Source organism: Oncorhynchus nerka, linkage group LG8 (assembly GCF_034236695.1).
Source record: "Oncorhynchus nerka isolate Pitt River linkage group LG8, Oner_Uvic_2.0, whole genome shotgun sequence".
Lineage (NCBI taxonomy): Eukaryota > Metazoa > Chordata > Actinopteri > Salmoniformes > Salmonidae > Oncorhynchus > Oncorhynchus nerka.
The window spans coordinates 21,197,493-21,213,970 of NC_088403.1; the positions used below are offsets into that span (position 1 = coordinate 21,197,493).

The 16,478-nt window shown below is 44.0% G+C and overlaps 1 long non-coding RNA gene and 1 pseudogene across 1 annotated transcript; one reads left to right on the forward strand and one right to left on the reverse strand.

Annotated features, from left to right (window-relative positions):
* LOC115121795 (inosine-5'-monophosphate dehydrogenase 1b-like) overlaps positions 1-2,834 on the reverse strand; it is a 29,050-nt pseudogene extending 26,216 nt beyond the window's left edge.
* Positions 2,835-14,538: 11,704 nt separating this feature from the next.
* On the forward strand, positions 14,539-16,007 carry LOC115120979 (uncharacterized). The gene is made up of 2 exons (XR_003862261.2): positions 14,539-14,922; positions 15,102-16,007. It is a non-coding gene; the product is annotated as an uncharacterized LOC115120979 (long non-coding RNA).
* The last annotated feature ends 471 nt before the right edge of the window (positions 16,008-16,478 follow it).

The window sequence follows — 16,478 nt, forward strand, 5'->3', positions numbered from 1 at the left end:
AGGCCTGTAATGTTCATCATAGGTACACTTCAACTATGACAGACAAAATGAGAAAAAATCCAGAAAATCACATTGTAGGATTTTTAATGAATTTATTTGCAAATACAGGTAACGAGTGGAGGACAGAGGAGCCTCTTAAAAAAGAAGTTACAGGTCTGTGAGAGACAGAAATCTTGCTTGTTTGTAGGTGACCAAATACTTATTTTCCACCATAATTTGCTAATAAATTCATTAAAAATCCTACAATGTGATTTTCTGGATTTTTTTCTCATTTTGTCTGTCATAGTTGAAGTGTACCTTTGATGAAAATTACAGGCCTCTCTCATCTTTTTAAGTGGGAGAACTTGCACAATTGGTGGCTGACTAAATACTTTTTTGCCCCACTGTATATTGTCCCTTGGCCTACTCCCTGTGTGGCACTATTCCAGGAGCCCCTCCTCCAGTACTAAGCAAAGCACAGAGGGCCTTCCCAGCCTTGACAAGTACCAAGGTGATCTGGCGGGTACTGTGTCTGTGCATGAGGTCACTGCTTTAAATGTGGGTCACCCACAATATTGGTCAGAGATTCCTCTATGCACACCGGTGGCTATTTCAAGCATTGATTCAAACCCGATCCCATTAAGCTCTCCACCTGCTGCCCTAGCTGCAAGGCATAAGGGGGACCTGCCACTCCAAAAATAGCCTTGAGGCAGTTTCTGTTGTTTTGGCATCAGAGTAGGCCACTGAATCATAGCTTTTCAATGTGTTTAGGGGCCACGCTCAGAATGACTCGCCATAAACCATATAAGACACAGGTATCCTAGAGCTTCATTATGGGCTAACAAGGAGATTTAACTTCAAGGTTATTGACAAGCCAGGCTAAACACAGGGCTATGTGGCAGTGTAAACTGATACTACTCAATGGGCTGTATTTACATATTGTAACCATGGTGAAAGCAGAGTAATGAAAAGTAGTCAAAACAAGTGGGAGGAACTAATGCTACAGCTTGAATGCTCACTAGTCAAATATACACTGAGTGTACAACAAATTTGAAATACCTGCTCTTTCCACGACGGGCTGACCAGGTGAATCCAGGTGAAAGCTATGATCCCTTATTGATGTCACTTATTACATCCACTTCAATCAGTGTAGATGAAGGGGAGGAGGCAGGTTAAAGAAGGATTTCTAAGCATTGAGACATTGATTGTGTGTGTGTGCCATTGTGAATGGGCAAGACAAAATATTTAAGTACCTTTGGACAAGGTATGCTAGTAGGTGCGAGGCCACCGGTTTGAGTGTCTCAAGAAGTGCAACGCTGCTGGGTTTTTCATGCTCAACAGTTTCCCGTGTGTATCAAGAATGGTCCACCACACAAAGGACATCCAACCAACTTGACTGTGGGAAGCATTGGAGTCAACATGGGCCAGCTTCCCTTTGGAACGCTTGCGACACCTTGTCCATGCCCCGACCAATTGAGACTGTTCTGAGGGCAAAACGGGGTGAAACTCACAGGAAGCTGCTGAGGGCAGGACAGCTCATAATAATGGCTGGAAGGGAGTAAATGGAATGGCATTAAACACATTAAAACCATGTGTTTGATATATTTGATACCGTTGGCTCAAGCCAATATCATGAGCCCGTCCTCCCCAATTAGGTGCCACCAACCCCCTGTGGTGCAACTCCAACTCAGGTTGGATTTCAACATGAGTCAGCTCCAGAATTATCTAAAAATATGTTTTGCCTGGCCCTTCACTAATATGTTGTTCTTTTCAAATGGATGCCAGTTTATTTCACTAAGTAATACTCTAGTACAGCTTTAACCATAATCTTGCTTTGCCCGACTCACCTCTCGGGGCCAAAGCCAGCTTGGATGCGGGTGGCGCTGTATCGCTGTGCGGCCGTCTCATGCCCGTGCCCATGCCCATGCCCATGGGGGCTGAGGCGGAAGAGGTGCTCCGCGTCTTGGGGTGAGGGGTTGGAGCTGGGACGGGGTAGCTCTGTGTCCCCTACGATCCTCCGGTAGTCCATCTGGTGGCTGTCCCGCTCTCCATCCACCCCAAAGTGTTCGTAGCCGTACCCCTCCATGTTGGGTCCAATTGCCAAGCTCTCTTGCTCCAGTTTCTCACTCTGGTCGGTGACCTCACCGTCGCCCTCTGACCCTTCTGTCGGTGACGTCCCTCAAGTGGACTTAAGTCACGTAGGGACTGGGTGTTCCTGAACCGACCTACCAGCTCAAAACAATTCCTACAGAACAGAACGAATTAGAACGATCTCAGCCAACCAACCAGACGAGTCAAAGTCGCTGACCTGAGTTGGAAAAACAGAGCTACTTGTGAGAGACATAACACGTTCTCTGGTTCAACACATTCTTATCTTGGTCTCATAGCTCCAGTGTTGTCTTTACCGTCAACTTTGTTGTCGAATCCCAGGTCAGATACAAAAATACTCAGAGAGATATGAGAGAGAGAGAGAGAGGGAGAGAGACAGAAAGAAGATAGTTATGTCCCTCCCTCCCCCGTCTCTGTGCAGGGTGCACCTGCTAACCAGCCCACAGTGTCCGCTAGGCGTGTCAGGAGAGGGTGTCACTGTGGTAATGCTCCTGCCGAGATGGCGTCGTCGTGGAAATGATGCCGGAGAGGCTTGTCGTCGTGGAGTCGTTGCTGTCCCAACGTTCCCCTTGCCCCTGTGGGAGAACTAATGCTCACTGACCTGAAGGGAGATTGTGGTGGGAATGGGAGGAGTGAGATGGCAGAGAGAAAGGGTCCAGACTAATAGAGGGAGGGAGAGGTGGAAAGAAAGAAAGAAAGAAAGAAAGAAAGAAAGAAAGAAAGAAAGAGAATGCCTGCAGGGATAGAGGAGAAGCAGAATGGGATACTCAGTGTGTTTTTGTCCAGTCGAGTGCTGCTCTATGAATCTCTCTGCGTACAGCTTAACCCTGTTTTCTGTCAGTGGCTCACGTCGCTTTCACAAAGAGGATTGGGGAATTAGAATAAAGTGGGCTGGAGATACATGCAGGAGGCAGAGAGGGCACTTAAACATACTCCAAACAGACTAGCACTGTCGCCAATGTGCGTGTGTCTGTGTGTGTGTGTGTGGCCGTGGGACAAACCCACAGTAATATAAAATAATTCCACAAACTGCTTGAGATAGTACCAAAGTATGGCCTTGAGGAGGATGCCTGGCTTGCCTTGGGCACAGACAGGTTCAGGGAGGTACAAACAGTGCTCACACTGCACCACAGGAGAGAGTGTAGCTAACACAAGGGTGACAGCTTCTTACATAGCCCCTGAAATACGCCTCAAATGTTCAGTACAATCTACAGTATATGCACAGTACAAACCATTCTGCTCCCAAAAACGGTGTGTGGATGTACCTTTATATACAGTGCCTTGCGAAAGTATTCGGCCCCCTTGAACTTTGCGACCTTTTGCCACATTTCAGGCTTCAAACATAAAGATATAAAACTGTATTTTTTTGTGAAGAATCAACAACAAGTGGGACACAATCATGAAGTGGAACGACATTTATTGGATATTTCAAACTTTTTTAACAAATCAAAAACTGAAAAATTGGGCGTGCAAAATTATTCAGCCCCCTTAAGTTAATACTTTGTAGCGCCACCTTTTGCTGCGATTACAGCTGTAAGTCGCTTGGGGTATGTCTCTATCAGTTTTGCACATCGAGAGACTGAAATGTATTCCCATTCCTCCTTGCAAAACAGCTCGAGCTCAGTGAGGTTGGATGGAGAGCATTTGTGAACAGCATTTTTCAGTTCTTTCCACAGATTCTCGATTGCATTCAGGTCTGGACTTTGACTTGGCCATTCTAACACCTGGATATGTTTATTTTTGAACCATTCCATTGTAGATTTTGCTTTATGTTTTGGATCATTGTCTTGTTGGAAGACAAATCTCCGTCCCAGTCTCAGGTCTTTTGCAGACTCCATCAGGTTTTCTTCCAGAATGGTCCTGTATTTGGCTCCATCCATCTTCCCATCAATTTTAACCATCTTCCCTATCCCTGCTGAAGAAAAGCAGGCCCAAACCATGATGCTGCCACCACCATGTTTGACAGTGGGGATGGTGTGTTCAGGGTGATGAGCTGTGTTGCTTTTACGCCAAACATAACGTTTTGCATTGTTGCCAAAAAGTTCAATTTTGGTTTCATCTGACCAGAGCACCTTCTTCCACATGTTTGGTGTGTCTCCCAGGTGGCTTGTGGCAAACTTTAAATTACACTTTTTATGGATATCTTTAAGAAATGGCTTTCTTCTTGCCACTCTTCCATAAAGGCCAGATTTGTGCAATATACGACTGATTGTTGTCCTATGGACAGAGTCTCCCACCTCAGCTGTAGATCTCTGCAGTTCATCCAGAGTGATCATGGGCCTCTTGGCTGCATCTCTGATCAGTCTTCTCCTTGTATGAGCTGAAAGTTTAGAGGGACGGCCAGGTCTTGGTAGATTTGCAGTGGTCTGATACTCCTTCCATTTCAATATTATCGCTTGCACAGTGCTCCTTGGGATGTTTAAAGCTTGGGAAATCTTTTTGTATCCAAATCCGGCTTTAAACTTCTTCACAACAGTATCTCGGACCTGCCTGGTGTGTTCCTTGTTCTTCATGATGCTCTCTGCACTTTTAACGGACCTCTGAGACTATCACAGTGCAGGTGCATTTATACGGAGACTTGATTACACACAGGTGGATTGTATTTATCATCATTAGTCATTTAGGTCAACATTGGATCATTCAGAGATCCTCACTGAACTTCTGGAGAGAGTTTGCTGCACTGAAAGTAAAGGGGCTGAATAATTTTGCACGCCCAATTTTTCAGTTTTTGATTTGTTAAAATTTTTTGAAATATCCAATAAATGTCGTTCCACTTCATGATTGTGTCCCACTTGTTGTTGATTCTTCACAAAAAAATACAGTTTTATATCTTTATGTTTGAAGCCTGAAATGTGGAAAAAGGTCGCAAAGTTCAAGGGGGCCGAATACTTTCGCAAGGCACTGTAGGGCAGTTTGAGGCCTGCACTCTTAACATCTTCCAGACAGTGTTTTACAAGCTTACAAAATAGAATGTTAAAGGCTCATTTGACTGGAGCATGAAGCTAGCTATAGCAACAACCAAGGTAGTGGGTTCAATTCCGGCATGGGCCCCACATAATGAATACTGTATAGTAGGCCTATACCGTGCATTCAGAAAGTATTCAGTTCCCTTGACTTTTTCCACATTTTGTTACGTTACAGCCTTATTCTGAAATGGATTCACATTTCTCCCCCTCATCAATCTACACACAATACCCCATAATTGCAAAGCAAAAACAGCATTTTAGAAATGTTTGCTAATAGAAATGGAATGATCACATTTACATAAGTATTCAGACCCTTTACTCAGTACTTTGTTGAAGCAAACTCCCTCCAGTCTTCTTGGGTATGACGCTACAAGCTAGACACACCTGTATTTAGGGAGTTTCTCCCATTCTTCTCTGCAGATCCTCTCAAAATCTGTCAGGTTGGATGGGGAGTGTCGCTGCACAGCTTTTTTCAGGTCTCTCCAGAGATGTTACATCGGGTTCAAGTCCGGGCTCTGGCTGGGCCACTCAAGGACATTCAGAGACTTGTCCCGAAGCTACTCCTGTGTTGTCTTGGCTATGTGCTTAGGGTCATTGTCCTGTTGGAAGGTAAACCTTCGCCTCAGTCTGAGGTCCTGAGCGGTCTGGAGCAGGTTTTTATCAAGGATCTCTCTGTACTTTGCATTAATTTTTCACTCGATCCTGACTAGTCACCCAGTCCCTCTCGCTAAAAAACATCTGCACAGCATGATGCTGCCACCACCATGCTTCACTGTAGGGATGGTGCCAGGTTTCCTCCAGATGCCAAGCTTGGCATTCAGTCCAAAGAGTTCGACCTTGATTTCTTCAGACCAGAGAATCTTGTTTCTCATGGTCTGAGAGTCTTTAGGTGCCTTTTGGCAAACTTCATGTGCCTTTTACTGAGGAGTGGCTTCCGTCCATAAAGGCCTGATTGGGGAAGTGCTGCAGAGATGGTTGTCTTTCTGGAAGGTTCTCCTATCTCCACAGAGGAACTCTGGAGCTCTGTCAGAGTGACCATCAGGTTCTTGGTCACCTCCCTGACAAAGGCACTTCTCCCCCAATGGTCAGTTTGGGCAGGTGGCCAGCTCTAGGAAGAGTCTTGGTGGTTCCAAACGTCTTCCATTTAAGAAGGACGAAGGCCACTGTGTTCTTGGGGACCTTCAATGCTGCAGACATTTTTTGGTATCCTTCCCCAGATCTGTGCCTTGACACAATCCTGTCTCGGAGGTCTGCAGACAATTCCTTCGATTTCATGGCTTGGTATTTGCTCTGATATGCCCTGTCAACTGTGAGACCTTATTTATACAGGTGTGTGCCTGTCCAGATCATGTCCAATCAATTTAATATACCACAGGTGGACTCCAATCAAGTTGTAGAAACATCTCAAGGATTATCAATGGAAAAATGATGCACCTGAGCTCAATACTGAGTCTTATAGCGAAGGGTATGAATACTTATGTAAGTAAGGTATTTCTGTTTTTTATTCTTTATAAATTTACAAACATTTCTAAAACCTGTTTTCGCTTTGTCATTATGGGTATTGTGTGTAGATTGATGAGGGAAAAAATTATTTAATCCATTTAGAATAAGGCTGTAACGTAACAAAATGTGGAAAAATTCTAGGGGTCTTAATACTTTCTGAATGCACTGTGTATGTCGACAGAAAGTTGCAATGGGGATAACATCTCTTAAATGGGCTCTTCTCTTCATTTGTAAAAAACAATGTCAGAGGAAGAGGCTGAGAAAGAGAAAGGGAAAGAAATAGGTACCAGTGAGAAAGAGGTATATCCCCATCCCCCTTTCTCCCACTCCAGACCTGGTGTCTGAAAGGGGTCAGGAACAGGTGACTGAGTGTTTGTGACAGTTGCTCAGACTCGAGGACGGAAAATTCTCTTATGCTGCCCGTGGAGAGCATAGCAACGCCCCATCCTTGTCCGTGCAGTCAACCCCCCCAGTCAACCTCTCCATGGAACCCTCTTTTCACAGCTAGGTTAACACTGGAGCCGAAGCCTAGCGTGAGATCAGCACGCTTGTTACTCTAAACTTTCGTGGAAATCACACACTGCTATCTATGTGATATGTGTTTCAATTCAAGTTCAGATGTGTCCCTCTGTGTTGTTTACCCCCCCCCCCCCATGCATTCACTGGATTACCATGGGTCTCATGTGCATCTTGACATGAAACACAAGCAATACTGCCTGGGGAAAGAACCTAATGGAGTGCCAGATAAAGGGGAGGTAATAAATGAGGTAAAGCTCCTGAGGAAACGGCGTTAGAACTTAGAACTTCGCAAACCACAAAAAACGTAACTCTTTTATGGTGGTTGGGACATAACCTGACTGCATCTAGCTTCTGGACGTCCATCTTCACTCCTTGCGGGCTGATTTGGTAGTCTAGGAAGGAGACAGCCTCCTGATGAAACTGGTACTTCTCAGCCTTGACAAACAGGTGGTTAGCCAGGAGGCGTTCCAGGACTACTTCGACGTGAGCGATGTGATCCTCCAAGGTAGCCAGGATGCCGTTGATATACACAGCCACCTGGCGTTCGAGCATATCCCAGAACACCTCATTGATGAATGCCTGGAACACTGACGGAGCATTGGCTAATCCAAATGGCATCACCAAGTACTCGTAGTGACCAGACATCGTGCTAAAAGCTGTCTTCCATTCAGCCCCCTCCCGGATGCGGATGAGATTGTATGCACTCCACAGGTCCAATTTGGTTAAAAAACGGGCCACACGGAGCTGTTCGATGGCACCAATGGGAGAAGGTAACGGTACTTGGTGGTGATGTCATTGAGTCCTCTTGTAATCAATACACAGGGGTAACCCTCCAACCTTCTTGGCCATGAAGAAGAAGCCTGCAGAAGTGGACGTGTGGATGAAACCTTGTTGGAGCACCACATGGATGTGCTCCTCCATGGCCTTGGTTTCTGCCACCGACAGAGGGTAGATGCGTCCGGGTGGGGGCGCAGAGCCTGCAAGCAGGTTGAGGGCAAAGTCCCAGGGGCAATGAGGAGGGAGACAGGTGGAGCAGATTTTGGAAAATACCTTCCCCAGGTCCTGGTATACCTTCGGGATGTTGGGCTGAAGGGCAACCACAGGACTCTCAACCGACGTGGATCCAAAGGGGATGAGAAAGCAGGACCTTCGACATTCGGGTGCCCAGTCCATGATTTTCATCCTCGACCATGAGATGGTGGGGTTATGGCTTTGAAGCCAAGGGAGGCCGAGGAGGATCTTGTGAGCTGGTGGTGAAGGGAATGTTCTCCTGATGGATGGACTCCACAGTGAAGGTGAGTGGTTCGGTGATGTGTGTGATGGTCCCGGGACCTAATGGCTGATTATCGAGGGCTTGAACATGGAAAGGAGAGGAGAGCAGGTATGAGGTGATGTTAAGAGAGGCGGCAAGAGTCTGGTCAGTAAAGTTCAACACGGCACCGGAATCCACTAATGCTGTAGAAACAGACGCTGGGAGTCGAGAAGCAGGTGCAGTTGGTAAGTTTAATATAACAAATAACTATACAACATAGGAATAGTGTATTGACATGAAACACAGAAACAATATTGCCTGGGGAAAAAAACCTAAGGGAGTGCCAGATAAAGGGGAGGTAATAAGTGAGGTAATGGAGTCCAGGTGTGCCTCATGATGAAGCACAGGTGTGCGTAATGATGGTTGCCAGGAACGGTGGTTAATAAACTGGCGACGTCGAACGCCAGAGGGGATTAGCGGGAATAGGCGTGACGGTGATGTATATAAAGTGTAATATTGGGATGCAAACTCAAAATGTCAACTCTATATCTGACATGGTACAGGTGTCTTCTTTTTCTTAAGCCCATAACCATGTGTGTGAGGTGTATACTTTTGTTTCAAAGTGCATGTCACTGTGTGTGACCCTGATTTAGCCCACTGCAGTAAAAGGTTATTAACCTTCTGTCTTATGTAACCATACCAAACGTAACATTTCATACTAATTTGAGTGCCCTTGATTTACATTTACTGTTACGTCCACTCTACACTGAGTATACAAAACATTAAGAACACCTTCCTAATATTGAGTTGCACCACCCTTTTGTCCTCAGAACAGCCTCAATTCATCGAGGTATGGACTATACAAGGTGTGGAAAGCGTTCCACAGGGATGCTGGCCCATGTTGACTCAAATGCTTCCCACAGTTGTGTCAAGTTGGCTGGGTGTCCTTTGGGTGGTGGACCATTCTTGATACACACAGGAAACTGTTGAGTGTGAAAAACCCAGCAGCATTGCAGTTCTTGACACAAACCAGTACACCTGGCACCTACTACCATACCCCGTTTAAAGGCACTGAAATCTTTTGTCTTGCCCATTCACCCTCTGAATGGCTCACACACACACACAATACATGTCTCAATTGTCTCAAGGCTTAATTTGTTTGATTTGACCTGTCTTCTCCCATTCTTCTACACTGATTGAAGTAGTATAGTGACATCAATAAGGGATCATAGCTTTCACCTGGATTCACCTATGTCATGGAAAGAGCGAGTGTTCCTAATGTTTTGTATACTCAATGTATGAGACCAGTCTTTGTGTGGACACTCATTGAGCAGAACTAAGACAAACGTCGGTCACGAGACTCCTCAACCCAGCGATGACCGAGCCCGACAACAGAGCCCTGTGTGTGTGTGTGTAGACTGAGGACATCCTCCATCAGATGACCTGAATACAGAGTCCCCCTGCCTAACTCATGTCACATTCAGCCACTTTGATAGAACAGTGCTCTCTCTTCACAGAACACTCCCTAGGCCAACACTAGGCTACTTTGTCAAATTCACTTTCTGCTCTTTTATTCTAGACATAATCCTATCTGTTGGCCTTCACATCTCTCAAAGCCTAAGTTACATATGCATGCAATGCAAGAACTACAAGTAGATCATCAAAACGACGTTGCGTAGCAAAAGTACACAGAGGTGCAGCCCTCCAATTTTAAACTCAATGCGAGTACTGGTACGCTGGATCGCCATGAGACGCAAACATTTTGTCCAAACACTCACTGCTTGATCCTCATGTTTGCGGCTTTGACCATGGTTTGTCTAATGTTGGGCATTGAATATGTCCCACCATCTTGTGGCCATCATCTCTCCACCAGAGGAGGCTGGTGTCACAGGCGTCTGAAGAAGAGGACCAAGGTGCAGTGTGGTGAGGGTACATTTATTTTTATTTAAGATAAATGTCACCAACAAGACCATGAAGCTCAACAGTGCTAAGTGCCTCAAACAAAGTTAACTACCCACACTGAAAGGAGGGAAAAAGGGCTACCTAAGTATGATTCCCAATCAGACAATGATAGACAGCTGTCCCTGATTGAGAACCATACCTGGCCAAAACATAGAAATAAAGAAACATAGAATGCACACCGCACATCACACCCTGACCTAACCAAATAGAGAAATAAAAAGGCTCTCTAGGGTCAGTGCGTGACAGCTGGTGGGAGGAGATATAGAAGGATGGGCTCATTGTAATGGCTGGAATAGAATAAATGGAACAGTATCAAAAACATAAAATATATGGAAACCACAAGTTTGACTCCATTCCATTTATGCCATTCCAGCCCGTTCCTCCCACCAACCTCCCCTGCAATATAGCCTCGTTGAATACAGTATTTAAAATGTGTTGGGGATTTTATTTTTCGTTGAGTTACTGCTTTAATGTATATTGTGTTACAGTGGGTTATTTTGTACCGCACAGCCATTAGGTTGTCATCGTTTTACCCCAATGCGCATCCTTATTCCCCTAATGGCATTAGCTGGAACAGAAATATAGTAATCTGAGTCAAATGACTTTGACACCCCTGTGCCAGTATTTATCACAAGTCTCAGAGCTGGAGTGTGGATCTAGGAGCAGGTCCTCTACCCCTGTCCATAATAAGCTGATCCACTGTGATCTGAAAGACAAAAGTGATACTTGATCATCATTCGTACTCTGAGGCATTGTTAAATATAGACCCTGGTCTGATGTTGCACTGCATTTCACATCTTGACACTCTCTACCAGATGGCACAGGTAGGTGTATAAGAGCCCCCTGTTTCAAGTGTCTCAAGGGTAGGAGTGCTGATTTAGGATCAGTTTAGACTTTTAGATCACAATGAATAAGATTACATGGATAGGGGAACCTGATCCTACACCAGCACTCCTATGGATGTCGATTAAGGAAGCCCCCGAACCTCTCTCATTCAGAGGGGTTGGGTTAAATGCAGAAGACACACTTCGGTTGAATGCGTTCAGTTGTACAGCTGACTAGGTATTCCCCTTTCCCTAATACACTGAGACGCTTATAAAACGGGCCCAGGTTGGTGCCCTGGTGTTCTACTGTTAATCATCGCCATCTAGTGGTCATGGACTTTTAATGCAATTTCCCCTGTGATTTCCTCCACACATTCCTTCTGAGGACAAGCTACTAATCATTGGGCATTCCCCAGTCAAATCGAATCATTTTTTTTGTTCTTTTTTTTTGTCACATGCGCTCCAAATACAACAGGTGTAGACCTTACAGTGAAAAGCTTACTTAAGAGCCCCGAACCAACAATACTGTTTAAAGAAAAAAAATAAGAATAAGAAATTAAAGTAACAAGAAATTAAAGAGCAGCATGAAAATAACAATAGTGAGAATATATACAGGGGAGTCAATGTGTGGGAGCACCGGTTAGTTGAGGTAATATGTACATGTAGGTAGAGTTATTAAAGTGACCTTGCATAGATGATAACAACAGAGAGTAGCAGAGGTGTAAAAAGGGGGGCGACAATGCAAATAGTCTGGGTGGCCATTTGATTAGATGTTCAGGAGTCTTATGGATTAGGGGTAGAAGCTGTTTAGAAGCCTCCTGGACCTAGACTTGGCTCTCCGGTACCGGTAGCAGAGAGAACAGTCTATGACTAGGGTGGCTGGGGTCTTTGACCATTTTTAGGGCCTTCCTCTGACACCGCCTGGTATAGATGTCCTGGATGGCAGGAAGCTTTGCCTCAGTGATGTACTGGGCCATACAGTTGCTATAGCAGGCAGTGATGCAACCAGCTCTCGATGGTGCAGCTGTAGAACCTTTAGAGGATCTGAGGACCCATGCTAAATCTTTTCAGTCTCCTGGGGGGGAATAGGTTTTGTCATGCCCTCTTCACGACTGTTTTGGTGTGCTTGTTCATTTGTTGGTGATGTGGACACCAAGACCTTGAAGCTATCAACCTGCTCTACTACAGCCCCGTCATTGAGAATGGGGGCGTGCTTGGTCCTCTTTTTCCTGTTGTCCACAATCATCTCCTTTGTCTTGATCACGTTGAGGGAGAGGTTGTTGTCATGGCACCGCACGACCATGTCTCTGACCTCCTCTCTATAGGCTATTTCATTGTTGTCGGTGATCAGGCCACTGTTGTGTCATCTGCATTATATTATGTCTGGTGGGGATTGCCCAGTCGTGGAAAATTAAAGATACCTTAATAGGAAATGACTCAAGTAAAAATGAAAGTAACCCAGTAAAATACTACTTAAAAGTCTAAAGTCTAATTCCTTATATTAAGCAAACCAGACAGCACAATTTGTATTCAATTTAAATGTTTTGTTGTTTAAATGACATGGAAACAACCTTGAATCAACCAGAAACAAAACAATGTCACCAATTTAAAAATGGACCTGAAGAGGGACCTTAAAAAAGCCAAGTCATATAATTGATATGCTATTATTCAGAATATTATTTGTTTATTTAACCTTTATTTAACCAGTAAGTCCCATCCTTGGTTAACTTTTACCCAGAGTGCCTTTAGCAGCTCAGTGAATTTCCATCCATTCGCTTCCTGTGGTCAGTCCTTGGAGAAACATGAGAGTGTGTGACTGACTGACCGCAAATAGCAGGAGACAGGCCACAATAGGCCTACAACAATACTGACTCATTGGTTGATTCACTGATTCTACAGTAGTGGAGAGGGTACTAAGTTTTAAGTTCCTCGGCGTACACATCACAGACAAACTGAATTGGTCCACTCACACAGACAGCATCGTGAAGAAGGCGCAGCAGCGCCTCTTCAACCTCAGAAGGCTGAAGAAATTCGGCTTGTCACCAAAAGCACTCACAAACTTCTACAGATGCACAATCGAGAGCATCCTGGCGGGCTGTATCACCGCCTGGTACGGCAACTGCTCCGCCCACAACCGTAAGGCTCTCCAGAGGGTAGTGAGGTCTGCACAACGCATCACCGGGGGCAAACTACCTGCCCTCCAGGACACCTACACCACCCGATGTCACAGGAAGGCCATAAAGATCATCAAGGACAACAACCACCCGAGCCACTGCCTGTTCACCCCACTATCATCCAGAAGGCGAGGTCAGTACAGGTGCATCAAAGCTGGGACCGAGAGACTGAAAAACAGCTTCTATCTCAAGGCCATCAGACTGTTAAACAGCCACCACTAACATTGAGTGGCTGCTGCCAACAAACTGACACTGACTCAACTCCAGCCACTTTAATAATGGGAATTGATGGGAAATGATGTAAAATATATCACTAGCCACTTTAAACAATGCTACCTAATATAATGTTACATACCCTACATTATTAATCTCATATGCATACGTATATACTGACCTCTATATCATCTACTGCATCCTTATGTAATACATGTATCACTAGCCACTTTAACTATGCCACTTTGTTTACATACTCATCTCATATGTATATACTGTACTCGATACCATCTACTGTATCTTGCCTATGCTGCTCTGTACCATCACTCATTCATATATCTTTATGTACATATTCTTTATCCCCTTACACTGTGTATAAGACAGTAGTTTTGGAATTGTTAGTTAGATTACTTGTTGGTTATTACTGCATTGTCGGAACTAGAAGTACAAGCATTTCGCTACACTCGCATTAACATCTGCTAACCATGTGTATGTGACAAATAAAAATTAGATTTCATTTGATTTGAAAGCTGAAGCTTAAAATGTGAAATTTGCTGGGTGAAACTAGTACCCAAATCATCAGCCTAATGTGGAAGTTCCCTTTTCAGTGTACATCTGTCTGATTATATATGAAAGCCGAAAGGTCACTCAAGGGGTAGAGGAGTTGATTAATAGTACTGTACAAGTAAACCACAGAGTATGAAGCTGAACTTATTAATGTATGTGTAATCACTCTCTTTGACGCACACAGAAAATAGCCTAAAGCAAAATGTGTCTCAGAACTGTGGGTTAGAATGCATTGTGCAACAACTCCTAACTTCCCAGAGCTACTTATTGAGTGGATTGTCAAACAACTACAGTCTAGGGTGGTTATATCCTTAACTGCTATGTCATTGTATTTCTTGGCGGGATGGGAATAGGCTAAATATAAAATATGTAGATCACTTGTCTTATCACACAGGTAGGTAGAGTTATTAAAGTGACTATGCATAGATGATAACAACAGGGAGTAGAAGAGGTGTAAAAGAGGGGGGGTGGCAGACGTCCAACCAAGTCCAATCAGACTTCAGGAGCCTTTTCTGCCATCTTGCGTGAGTTATCTGTGAAAGAGACTAACATTAAATCATTAGCAGGCCTATGTATCGAGAATTGGAAATTCCCAACTATTTGATGATGTCAGTACACACAAGCCTTGAAGCAAGAGAGCGCTGCGATGCATCATGACATTGCGACATTGCCTTATGATATCAAGAGGGGGCTAACTTATTTCCCTCGACTGTTTTCAAAGCGTTTTAAAGAAAATTTGAGGAATATCTTAATCCCGTGTCGTCATTAGCAAGGAAAGTCTGTCTTCCACGCCAATCTTGGGTCGGGAGTTCTACTACTCTGCACAAATTGAAGTTTAAATCGGCAGGCATATTGTAAGTACTCAACAGTTTCTGGCAGCGTTCCGTTTGGTAGTCTACTTTCCCACCACGCGGTTAATGTGTGGTTGCGTTCCCGGTTATGTAATAGTAATTTATTATACATTTAGGAAAATATATGGATAAGAGTACAAACAACAAAACACATGTAATTAATATAATTTATGTTTGTCAAGGTGACGCTGCGGTTGTTCAACACAAGACCACGTCCATTTCACTGGAGAAGCTATGATGACAGACGTCTTGAATATGTTTTTTATCGGGACAGCGTTCACTGTCCTCGCCGCGCTGATGGGAATGGTGGATTCATTTGGTGGTCTCATGTATGTCCAAGACGCGGATCCTGCAGATTATTTACAGTTGGACAGCAGTACTGACATACGGATGTCTTCAACCCATTCGAGAGGTTCAGGGAGTACCAAACGCATTGGATCATGATGAGGACGTCATGTGGAGTGGAATTAACACGAACAGGCTTGGCTTATGTTATGTTTTCGTTTGTAAATGACTGCTTGCACTGTACAATGTGTACACTGAATTTTACAAAACATTATTGAGCCTTTCATCATGGTTCGCTTTCAGTTTCACTAGTTGGTGTCCCACTCCCATTGGGCAGAAACTGGCTGAATCAGCGCTGGTTCCACGTCATTTCAACCCCCGAAAAATCTATGTGATGACGTTGAATGATCGTGGATTGGATTTGTAAAAAGTCATTAACGTATGTGCGGGCACTCTGTCTCTTTTTTAACCTGAATCCAATGATATGTGGATATTTTTTTGTTGAATTGTGCAATTCAGAACTAGACGTGGAACTGACGTCTGTGCGCAGTGGGGTTTGATTTATACAGGTCACTACGGATTTGATGAGGTGTTTAATTTGTTTTGCACATTTGTATACATGGCATTGCCTATATGATGTAGGCTATTTGTTGTATATTGAAGATCACATCATGTGTAAAAGAAAAAGAGCTACATTATGCACTAATTGACTCTTCATCATGCACTGTAATATGGTGTCATAAACAAAGTTGTAAAGAATAAACACTTTTATAGGCTATTGTCAATAAAATGAATAGACACTATTGCTTGTTTTTTGACCACTCCCTTTTTTTTGTATGAATGAATGAAGATGCAGGAGAAACCAAGCCGGATGCCATATCCTTACATAGCTTTGCTTTCAAATATACAGTAACATGAGTAACCTGCTTCATTGATCACACAGCATAAAATAGGGTATAGTATAGGCTACAGGTGTTTTCCATCACAGATCACACAGGAAACAGAATAAAGTAAATGAACTGAAAATGCTAAATGGTGAGAAAACATGACACAGTAGATGTCTAACTATTCTCAATGTTCTATGTATCAGTTTCATATTGACCAACTTCTGTAATGATGTAGGCCTTTACATCATTCAGAATCACTATAGTCTTCAGGTTGGCCTTTTTAGCCACTGGGGCTATTAGACAATGCTACTGTTGACTGAAATGCAATGCTTTTATGCCAGGCTATTAGCCACTGGTGCTAGTAGCCACATCATTTTGTACTATGCC